General features: G+C 36.3%; 1 pseudogene; it reads right to left on the bottom strand.

Moving 5' to 3' along the window:
- Positions 1-877: 877 nt before the first annotated feature.
- On the bottom strand, positions 878-12,264 carry LOC120165907 (annotated as a pseudogene).
- Positions 12,265-12,511: the final 247 nt, after the last annotated feature.

The following is a 12,511-nucleotide window of genomic DNA, read 5'->3' as shown; positions in this document are numbered from 1 at the left end:
TATAATTAATTTAATAATATCTAATTATAAATAATATCTAATTAATTTGATTCAAACATTATATTAAATTAGTTTAAAAAACCAACAAATTTGAAATTCTAAAAAATAAATGGGTTTTAAACCGAATTAACCGTTAGCCGAATTCCAAAAAAATCATTAACCGTTCCCGACCGAATTAATTGAACTAATTCGGTTCGGTCGGTTAATGTGGTTAAAACCGAATTTTGAACACCCCTAAGTGCAGTTCCATCTCTTGGTTGTTTCAGTATAAATTTCATCAATAGTCCCCGAGGTTTTGTTTTAATGCAATCATTTACGTAAAATTAATCACTTTAAAATCCAAATGAAATGGTTTATAGATTAAAATCAATGCATAACCAAGTGTTATATATATATATATTTGAAACTATGAACAAAAGGTATCCCGCTAATTATTGATGAATGTACACTGTCATTGTATAAGCGGGTGCGAGGGAACACATATATATGGAACTTTCCTTTCGTCCAACGTCGAACTTGGGAACATAGGTGTTCAGTTTCAAAGCTGAAGAAAAACTGGGTTTCCTCCCTCCAAAATTGTAACTTTCATTATCTAAGCCTCAAAAGAAAAACATGCATTTGATTTCAAATATGATACGTGTTAGCATAGCATACAAGGAAAACAATACCAAATATTGGACAATCTGGCTCCGGATATACCGCGGCAATCCAGGCTAGTGGTCTACAAGAAGAATTTGTCTTCTTCAAATAACGGCATCGCATACAATCAATGATCACGCCTTGAAGGTTCGCATCAGATTTGTAGCAAGGTTAATATCAACTCTAAGCCTACTACTCAGCTGCTGCAAATACAAATATCATCCCGAGCACTGAAACCTCATAAATCGTCCAAATTAATAATCAAGTCCTTGCACCAGAAAATCTCCGATGGCTTGTTTTGGACCACTCTGAGAAAAGTGATCAGGCATTGCGGAGGCTTTGTCTAAGGAACTTGCCAAATCTGTCTCCCATAAACCCAACCTACAGGTCCTCTTGTATGTCTCATAATCTGCTGCCCTTAAGCCTTCTGAGACCAATTCCCTTAACGATCCACTGATTCCTTCGCTGCTCATTACATCCAGGAAAGCTTGAGATAAATTAGGTTGCATGAAAACCAATACGGCACAGCTCTTATCAATTAAACAGACATCAAATTCTCCAGAGAAAACATCATGCGATCCTTGAAGCAGGCTCTTAAGCTTCGGGCAGACAACCTATCCCTAAATCCCCACAAGAAAACTAAATCCTTGCAGTCTACTTTTCTTGGACTATTTGTCTGAATTCTGATACCTCCATCAAGTGATTCTTCGCAGCTTCCAGAAGATGATCTGAAGTCGATCGCATACCCATCAAGGAGAGAAGTAACATTTCCATCACTAGCACCGGGAGTGACCTTCAGTACAGAGCACAATTTTGCAAACAAATAACATTCTCACGACAGTTTTCCCGTAAATCTTGCTTTCATCTGACAAAGCTAAAAAACACAACATGATGTACAAAAGACATAAATGTGAAGCATGGACAATAATATGGTGATACATAACCAAGTAGACAATAATGAAAGTAGAAATTTATGAAAATCAGCTTCATAACATAACTAGGGAGAAACTAACCTCCATGGGAAAGTTCCATTTCAATGGGAGCAAAGAAACGATTCTTGAGGTAAGATATGGCAGCAGGTATGCTGGTCACGTTTTCTAGAGGACCAATTTTCTTCATCATATGGTTAATATCAAATATATGGGGAAAAACTGATCGTAAAGAATGCAGAAACTCATCCATATTGAGAGGAAGTGGAGATATGAATTTTGAATGAATAACTGAAAAATCTGCAGGACCAAGTTATTGTTTAGGCCAACATTAATCTAAAACATAAATATGCATGAAATGATTTAAAAGTAGTGGAATTTTTACCATTAATGGTATTGTGAGAGACAACAGGTTTCTGCGAAGCGGATATCAATTCAATCACCTCTCGAAATCCTCTCATTTTCTTGTTTTGTTCCTCTTCAATGTTCTGAAGCTCTTTCTGTTAATCAAGATCCTCATTTACAGAGTTTAGAAAGAATCAAGCCACTCATTGTGATCAAGGATTAAGAGTTATTTGCTACCTCAAAAAGACTCTTGTCTTCTTTTGAACTTGTTAAAACAACACGAATTGCCTGGGTACCTCCACCCTTTGTTGGGATTTTTAAAGCAACAAGGTCATCGGAGAACTCTCTTAACATCTACTAAGTATTAAGAAATTCCAGGATTTTAATCACAAAAGAAAAGCCCAAAATTTGCAATTTCCCATAACTGCATAACATGAGATATTAGGCAAATCTACCTCTGATACAAGTTGAACTTGACGTTCACTGCAAACATCTATTGTCATGCTCGGCCTAGAGCCATATAGTTCACCCCTGAGACAAGTTTTCTCAGAGATTTTATAAGAGTATCTGCCATCAAAAAAGTAAACAATCTGAGCAAATAGGAAATGGTGAAAAAGATATTAAGTAAGCCAACATCTGATACAGCATCATTTACCATCTATCTTTATGTTTGAGGAGTCCTTGCAGGCTTTTTTCCAATGCTTAATACGAGATCTAACCCTTTCTACAAATACTGTATCAGCAACAGTTGGCGGGGAAGAAGAAGGTTCATGATTTACAGCAACCAATTCGAATTTTTGCTACCAACTCTTGTGCTATGGATAAGTATGATACACCTACAAAAAACGAAGAAACTCTTTTGTCTTAGCTCAAAATTCCACAGAGAATTTATATCCTAAATATAATTCCTTTGAAATTATGTGGTAATGCACAATTGCACATAATACACAAGTTCTTCACAGAGTTTTGTCAATTCTCACCATGTTCCAAATAACATATCAGTAATGGAAGTGTTCAAAAAGCAAAGAAAATAATATCTTACCATCATATATGCAGGCATTAAAATCGAAACCTTGCCCAGCCATAGCTGTCAAATAAGAAGTTTGACATGAAAAACTGTAGGAAGGCATCCCAATTTTTAATTCATCTCTTGGGAACAAATGGAAATTATATCTGCAATGACAATTAAAAAAAATAAGAGCTAAAATGGAAGGAACAAAAGCAAAAACTTAATAAAGATCAAGTAAAAGCTAATTCTTCGAACCTGAAATTTCACCCCGTAAGGTAATTCTGAAATTTCTCATAGCTAAAACTTCAACTTCTAGTTATCACCTTCAATTTACCGGAAACTTAAAAGGCATTTCTTTTCAAGAACAAAATGAATCATCATATAAATAAAAGAGAAAATAACCTCAGTGACCGAAAATGCCTTATAATATACGATTTTAACCAACTTTTTTTGGATTTACTAAAATGACCAACAAATTCACAACGCGAACTCCAATTTCGTAACCCAGTTTCCAATTTTACAACGCGAATATGTAAATCGCAACACAGAAGTCAAATTCGCAACGCGATAGTCAAATTCGCAACGCAAAATTTCAAATTCGCAACTGAATTTCAAATTCACAACTAGATTTTCGAATTCGCAACACGAATTTAATTTCGCAACAGGTTTTAGTTTCGCAACGCAAATGTTTTGGGTATATAACAACGCAGCAGCAGCAACTCATAACCTAAATCCCTAAATCGCAACTCATTCCATCTCCATCTATCACTCTCTCCGGCGACATCCGTTCCTATATCCAACGACATCCTTCCCCATCTCTAATTTTTTTTACATAATTTTATTTCTATATAATTTTTCAATGATTTCTCTCCCAAATTATCAACTATCAACTTAATAAAGGTATGTTTTTCTCTAAGTTAGTGATGATATCTAGTTTATAGCTCGTTTGTTTAGTAAATTAATTTACAATTTGTAGAATGAAATCATCTAATGTTGATGATGTTTGGATAGATTTGTGTTTTTGGAGGGTCATGGGAGAATGTTCATGGTGTTTTACAATATGTGCCTTTACCCATGAATCTTCAACTAAAACTGTCATTAAAAAAGTTAACTTATGAAACTCTAATGTTACGTGTTGCAAAGAAATTGAATTTAGAGCCTCTAAGTAGATTTAGGCTATCTTATCAGAGAAAATGTAAAGTTTATTTGTTAACCGACAATGGAGATGTTGAACGATTCATTGCTTATATTAGTGTTTCGCAAGAAGATGATGTTACATTGTATGTTGTTGAACCTAGAAGTAGTGAAGTTGGGTCAGTAGCGGGTAGTAATCAACTAAGTTCTTCAACCCCAGTTTATGGTGCTCACAATGTACAACGTTGTTATCAACTTCAAAATTTAATGGTTCCACCACAATTTCATCACCAAGAAAATTTTATTTCACCACATTTCCAATGCCAAACACAATGTCAAACACAATCTCAAAAACCCACAACCTTTTCCTAATCCAAATCCCAATCAACTTTCAGCACCAAATTCCGATTTTCTTATTGACCTGTTAGACGATTATGAGCCAACAGAAAAAATTGTGAGTACTAGTCAGTATTTGAAATTTGATCTTGGTCAATACCCAGACTTTGATCTTGGTCAATACTCAGATTTTGATGATGTGATGGAAGAAGAAACAGACCCTGCATGTAATGATTTTGATATTGGTCAATACCCAAATTTTGATGATGAAACAACCGCTGTCGAGGAAGATGTTGTTGATGATAATTAGGAGGAAGTTACGACTGTGAATGAACATGTTGAACATCCATTCTGTAATTCATATAACCCTGAAGAAGAAGAAAAAGAAGAAGAAGTCATTGAAGAAAAGAAAAAGAAGAAAAATGCCACGGGAGTATAACTGGAATATGCCAGAATTACTTCAGATACCGGAAGAAGAGTTGATAAAGATAGCAGATGATTGTTACACAAAAGTTATTCGTATCAAGAAAGATGATTGTTTTGATACAAAGGAAGACTTGAAGATAGCTTTGTATATGAAATGTGTGGAAGATGACTATCAACTAAAAGTTAACAAATCAAGCAAAGATCGTTTCGAAACAAGGCGTATGATTGACAAAAACTGTACGTGGCGTATGATTGCAAAGAGGATAAAAGATTGTGAAATGTTTCAAGTTAGGACTTTTATTGATAAACATACATGTTCAAGAACCCAAGTTTTTCCTTACCATAGACAGGTAAACAAAAAGGTGTTGGGTGGTTTTCTGGCTGAGTTAATGTGTTTGAATGGAAGGGTATATCTGGGACATGAAATTATGAGCGACATGAATGCTCGGTTCAAGATTAGTATCTCATATTCTCAAGCTTAGAGAGCCAAATGTTATGCCTTGGAATTGTTTATGGGGTCGCCAGAAGCATCGTTTTCCCAACTGTCGGCTTATTGTCACAATTTAAAGCTGAAAAATCCTGGGTCGGTAACTCATATCAAAACAGATAGAGATGAACACTTTGAGTTGCTGTTTATCGCCATTGGTGCTGCGGTTAGTAAATAATTATAATTTTGTTGACTCATTTTTGTTAGTTGCATGCATTTCACATTTAAATGATTATATTTCTTGTGTATATGATTTTGTAGATTCGTTCGTTTATTACTTGCATGCGCCCAGTTATTATAGTTGACAGAGCACATTTGAAAGGTCAATACCTTGAAGTAAACTTATTAGCAGTAGCCATGGATGCTAACAATGGGATACTGCCAATAGCTTACGGGGTTGGCAAATATGAAACATCTGATTCATGGACATGGTTTATAGGGCATCTTAGGGATTGTATAGGTCCTATTAGCAATCTGAAAATCATATCCGATAGGGCAAACTCAATTGACAACGGTGTTAGAAGGTGTTTCCCAAATGCTTTTCATGGACTTTGTGGTGTTCATTTGTACAGAAATCTAAAATCAAGGTCTGCTGGTATAAAAAATCACAAATGGACATACTGGAAGGCTGTAAAAGCTTATCGGGAAGTGGATTTTAATAAGCATATAAATTGTTTAAGACGTGTTTTGCCTCAATATGCTCAAACACTAGAAGATGTCGGGTTTGAAAAATGGTCAAGAATACATCAACTTGGAGCAAAATATGGTTTCATGACGCCTAATAGTGCATAATCAATCAACGCTCTAAGTCGTCATTCCCAGAAATTACCCATTACTATGTTAATGGAGTTTTTTCGAGCCTCTATTCAACAATGGTACTACAAGAAAAGAAACCATGCAAGTATTATTTTCTTTAAATTCGTAACTTATCATATATTTTACTAAGTATTATTTATTTAAATTTACAGGAACATTGGAACGTGGTGTTACACCATGGACTGAAAAAAAGATAACGAAACGTGTTGTGAACTCAACGTCATATAGAGTTGAACCATGTTCAAACACTTTGTTTGAAGTATTGGATAATAACTTAAATGGGCTTGTCGATCTAAATGCAAAGACGTGTAGTTGTAAGAAATGGTAAACATCTGGTTATCCGTGTGGCCATGCTATAAAAGTTGCTCTTCATCTAAACCAAGATGATTCAAGCGCATACGCTATGGATTGTTACACTATAGAAGTATATCGACAGACTTATGCCGAGATTGTCTACCCATGTCCACATCCTTCTGAGTGGGACATACCAGATGACTTACAAACAGTTTTTCCACCAGTCATGGACAGCAGGCTACCTGGCCGACCAAAAAATCATGATCGTATACCATCTAAGGGTGAAGAGAAGAGGATATCGACATGTAGTCGGTGCAAGGAAAGTGGTCATACAAGGTTGACTTGTGGATCACCAGAGCCATCACAATCATCTTTTCCTCTACCAAAAAATGGATCCTCATCAAAATCCAAAGCTCATATGGTGCCAAGCAAAAGGAAATCAAAATCGTAATCAAAATCAAAATCCCAATCACAACCGGCTTCACCTTTTGGGACTTATTAACTTAGGTGATTTTTAAATACAAACGTTGTATTATGTGTATTTTATGTGTGAATGCATACATTTTCAGTTAGACATTCATTAGTAACTTGAGTTTGAACATTGCTATGATCTGTTCAGTTGTTATCATGTTGGGATTTTCTCTTGTGTTTGATTGCTTGGATAGTTGTTCTCTTGCTTCTTCAAGTGTCCTTAGCTTGTATTTATAGCTTGGAATGTGTTTGATGTTGTATATAACTTGATGTTGTATGTTGCGATCAACGCGAAATAAGCATTGCGATAATCAAATTCGCAACGCGAAAGTCAAATTCACAACGTGAAATCGCAAACCGAAAATCGCAACGCGAATTTGACTTTCGCGTTGCGAATTTGTCTTTCGCGTTGCGAATTTGATTTTCGCGTTGCAAATTGTACATTCAACAGGTCTTTTTTGCCTTCAACATAATGCAGATTGAATTTAAAACAACAAATCAATTAAACAAGCAAAAAAATAATTCTTATTTACACATCAAATTAAACAAATCAACTTTTACAAATCAATTAAACAAGCAACAAATAATTCTTATTTCCTCATCAATAAAACAAATCAACTTTCATTGTAAAATTCAATTAAACAAGCAAAAAAAGTGTACCCCAGACTGTTGTTTATGCACAAATACATCAATTTCACGCAGCTCACGTCAGGAATAACATGCATAAACCAAACATTTGCTCAAATAACACTTTCTACACATCTAAAACCAACAAACAACAAATTATTGAATTCTAGGTACTTAACCAAACATTTTCAAACCAACAAAGAGTATATATGTTAACAACACTTGCTCAAACTTACCAATTGTTTATGCAAACTTTCAGCACACGGATGTAGGTATGCAAACTTTATGCACCTCTATCTCTATTTATGGGAGGTAGAAGGTGTTTACTTCCTGTCGTCAAACGCTCCAAGCACATGCATATAAGAGGACCACAATCCCCTTTGGCTCCCTCCGTTTGTTGTGGCGCGGTATCATCTCTGATCATTGTAACTTTGAACTTTTTTGGCTTCTTGTTTCCAGAATTAGTCCAATAATCAATCGCGTCCAAGTATTTCACCAAATTAGTGCTCCATCCCTTACAAATAATATCTCTCAAATCAGACAATGATATGTAATTCAACATGTTGTCATATACCATTATCTTCAGGGATGGGAGCTGAATCTCGAGGAAAAGCCAATGACAACGTTCCAAAACAGGGATAAACACCTGCAATCATAAATAAATACGCACATCAAATAAAATTTATGAAAACCTTTAAAATATTCAAAAAATAAATATTAACCTTATCGACCTCCCACCACGCAGGATCAAGTTTAGCTTTTCCATTACCCAACGTATATTAAGCATCTCTCGGATCCTTCAAGTGAGCTACGTGAAAAGACGTCGGCATAATAGTCCATCGAGTATTTCTTACTTTCCTCAATTTCCTTATTATTAGAAGACGTGACACTCATGCATCAATATGCTGTTTTATAAAAAAAATACATATATTAGTGAATTTATTAATAATTAAAAAAAATTAATCAAAATGCAATATAAGAAGAATATAAGACTTATCACCCCTTCGAGATAGCCATTATCTTCAACCCCTAATAAAATACCCCACCAAGACCGATCAAGAAACAAATGAATAACATCGTCGAGTTGGCGTAGGTCAGAATAACACTCCTTGCTCTGCTCATGTAGATAAAAATCAACTGCGGTCTTAGCCCAAAGGGTATTATCCGTAATTGTGTCTGGTAGTGTTTCCCTCTCCTGCTGAGGAATGGTACTGGCCGGTAACACATACGAAAGTCAACTCACATCTATCATATCGGGCACGGGAGGGGGTTTATCAATATGTCGATATATGACGCCATGTAAATCAGGCTCTTGAACGGCGAGCGGGACCTCTTGAACGATGATAGGGGCCTCTTGAATTGTGGGAGGGGCTTCTTCGATGATGAGAGGGGCCTCTTAAACGATAGGAGGCGCCTCTTGAATAATGATAGGTGCATCGGGCTTCTTCTTACGGAGTCTTGGCACTAGTGGGGTGAACGGAGACGTAATGGCACGTGCACGACGTCTGATGCGTGAACCCCGTCGTTTAAGAAAAACCCAACGTAAAGTATCTACCTTATCGGGCCGCTAAAAATAAATTAATACATAAATCAGTAAATAAATAAATAAATAAATAATGCCGAAAAAAAGGTTATTTGCATTTTTAGTATAGTATTAAACAAATTTGCCTTATTGTGTAGAGTATGAACATCATTCTGCAATGATGAAACAATCTCGCGTAGAGCGACAACCTCATCACGTAAAGTAGATACCTCACCACGTAGCTTACCATTGTCATCACGTAAAAAATCCACCTCACCACGTAAAGACCGAACCTCATCACGCCATGCACCATTATCTTCATGTAAAGTACCGACCTCATGACGCAAAGCACCGACCTCATCACGTAATTCCCCTAACTCATCCCATAGAGGTGGAGAACATGGAGATAAATGTCGTGGCCTCTTTGTCGGTCGTCTATCATGAGGTGATGGTGGAGAAGAGGCTCGATGATGTGATGGAATAGGTGATGGTGGAGGTGGAGAAGAGGCTCGATCAGGTGATGGCTCTCGAAGTGGGGGGGTGCTCATCATCCGTCCCATCAAAAAACCGCTTACTAGCTTGCCACCAATCAGTGGCAAGCTCAGCCTCTATGGGTGTCAGCCTCTGTAATGGATAGTTGGCCTCCTAACAATATAAAAGTTCAAACAAAGTTAAACTTGTACTAGTAATAACTTGTTTATATATGATATTATTTGTGTGTTAACTTACATCATTCATCGTCGTATATGGGAGTAACTCTTCCCAATCCAACATGCAGATCCTCTTCCAGGTAATAGCCCTAGGAATATCATTTGATCTTTTTATTGCATATGTCCTCATACTGGGGAAAGCCTCAAATATCCAAATCTACAAAACAATATATACACAAACATTAGTAATTGTTAAATAATTAATTATAATTTTGGAAACATTATATAGAAATTCTTACCTTAAAGGCCCAAGTAAAGCCTGTGTATTTAGAACCATCGCCCCACAAACTTTTTCGGTCCTCAAAGGCAGATGACAACTTCTTCCAAGTAGCTTTCCATAGATATGAACCCCACAAAAATAAGTTCCATGCATTTAGGTCCTCTACCAATAATATTAGGTCCTCAGAGATAGGTTGTCTACCCTCTTTGCCTAAAAAACTAGCATGCAAAAGTAATAAATTGCATACTCGGACAACATCAAGGTCATCCATCCGAGTAAAACCATCTTTAACAAATAATCTCTTCATGTCGTCGACGTGTAAACTCGGCTTTGACTTTGCCAGCTCAGGAAAAACCTAAGATAACCATGATGGGCGGGAGATATGACTAGTGTAGCGGGTTACTTCATCGTGTCCGAAGCGTAGACCAGTGATTAAGCAAAACTCCTCCCGCCCAAAACAAGTATATTCCGGTGCCGAAGGAAAATGAAACCATATCTCTTCATCACCACGTTGTATCCTCTCGGGTAAATCGTTAGTCATGGTCTGAAGAAACAAATGTGTCAACATAGCATCTCTACCCATATGTTGTACTTTCAGCCATGGCCCGAAGCAAGTATCCTCAAACAATTTTCTTTGTAGAGGTGTAAGCGTCGACGCAATTTTAGTGGCTAGGCTTAATTTATTCCTTAAGGTCAATGCAGCCGAAAAAAATTTCTACAAAAATAATAAACATACCAAATTAGATATACCAAAAACTACAAATTATACACTATAAACAGACATGATATTAAACAGTGAAAACAAAGCCAAATATGTTTCAAACTAGCACAGTATTCACATGCTGTCATTATTTCATCATAGTTCACAAAATGCATCAAATAACATTCCAGAAGTAAGCACTTATATAAACATTTAAAAAGACAACATATAGGTTTAGTGCAGGTTCAAGGACAACTTAAAGAGTAGTAGTTTATTCTTGAAACTTAAATTAGCAACACTGTGAAGTTAGTATTTGTCTTTGTTTTGTCTTTTTGTTGAAGTAATGCAATTCATTTAAGTTTCAATTTGCAGAATAAGAGCAGTTTCTGAAACTTAAATTCGCGACGCGAAAATGAAAATCACAACGCGAAACTAAAATCGCGTTGCGATTTTGGTGTTGCGATTTTCATTTTTGTGTTACGAATTTAAGTTTCAAAAACTGTTCTTCTGCAAATTGAAACTTGAATGAATTGCATTTCTTCAACAAAAAGACAAAATAAAGACAAATACTAACTTCACATGGTTAAAGACTAAACAATTTAGCAGTATTGGCAGCAACCGAATGAATTTACTAAGCAATCTCAGTAAAATGGTTAATCTTTATATATATTGAAATTACCAGTAAATTTATCATCAATATAAGAAAAATCTAATAATAATACAAAAATTTCAAAATAAAAATAAGAGATTAAAAAACTAACCCTCGGTGGTTGATTTTCCATTTCTGATCGTGAATGGTTGTGAGGGTTGCTCTGAGAGATGGAGATAGATGGATTTTGTCGGAGATGGGGACGAAAATCGCCGTAGAGAGTGAGAGATGGAGATGAGACTGAGTTATAATTTAGGGTTTTAGGTTATGATTTGCGATAATATTGTTTACATTTGTGTTGCAAAATTAATATTGTATTTCGCGTTACGAATTTGACTTTTGTGTTACAAATTTGACTATCGCGTTGCGAATTTGACTTCTGTGTTGCGATTTACAAATTCGCGTTGCGATTTATATATTCGCGTTGCGAAATTGGAGTTCGCGTTGCGAATTTGTTGGTCATTTTGGCAAATCCAAAAAAAGTTGGTTAAAATCGTATATTATAAGGCATTTTCGGTCACTGACTTTATTTTCTCTAAATAAAAAGGTGGAGAACTCACGGGTGGGCAGTGACTTTGGAGCTAGATATTGTAAAGGGGCAGATGGAGAACTGGAGGAGTTGGAAGCGTTCGCCGGCGCGTCGAGCCTTGAGGTAAGCAGTTTCGGCGTGTCATAGGAGGAAACTCGATTCTTGATTCCAAGAGGAGGAGAAAGAGCCGGTGTTCTGAAGGGAAACGGTGACGAAGTCGGAAGAGGAGAGATGGGATTTGAACTCCTGGAGTGAGTCGTTAAAGTTGGATTTTGTAACCTGCTTTACGCTCCATTGGCGATGGCTGTTTTGGGTCATCTTGGTGCAAAATAGGCGTCTCCGTATTAAAACCACCATTTTCCCCGTCAGTATTCGCTTTGATTCGTAGGGGTTTTGGAGCGGTTTTAGTTTCGAAGTTGTTGAATAGATTTTTCGTCGGGTCGGGTAACCAGTAACATAGCCCATATTGGAGTAGGTTTTTCTTTTGGGTTAATTACCCCATTCATACATAAACTATACCCGATTCTTATTTTCATCAAAAATTTTAAAAATTCTCGATTAACTACATAATGTTTTATGCCGTTAATGGGTATACCCATGTCTGTCACGGAATATGATATGGAACTCTATGACCTATTACAATATGATACGTGGAGAATTAAAAAATA

The sequence above is a fragment of the Hibiscus syriacus genome, unplaced genomic scaffold (genome assembly GCF_006381635.1).
Source record: "Hibiscus syriacus cultivar Baekdansim isolate YM2019G1 unplaced genomic scaffold, ASM638163v2 tig00111621_pilon, whole genome shotgun sequence".
Classification (NCBI taxonomy): Eukaryota; Viridiplantae; Streptophyta; class Magnoliopsida; order Malvales; family Malvaceae; genus Hibiscus; species Hibiscus syriacus.
This window is presented reverse-complemented; position numbering and strand designations above follow the sequence as displayed.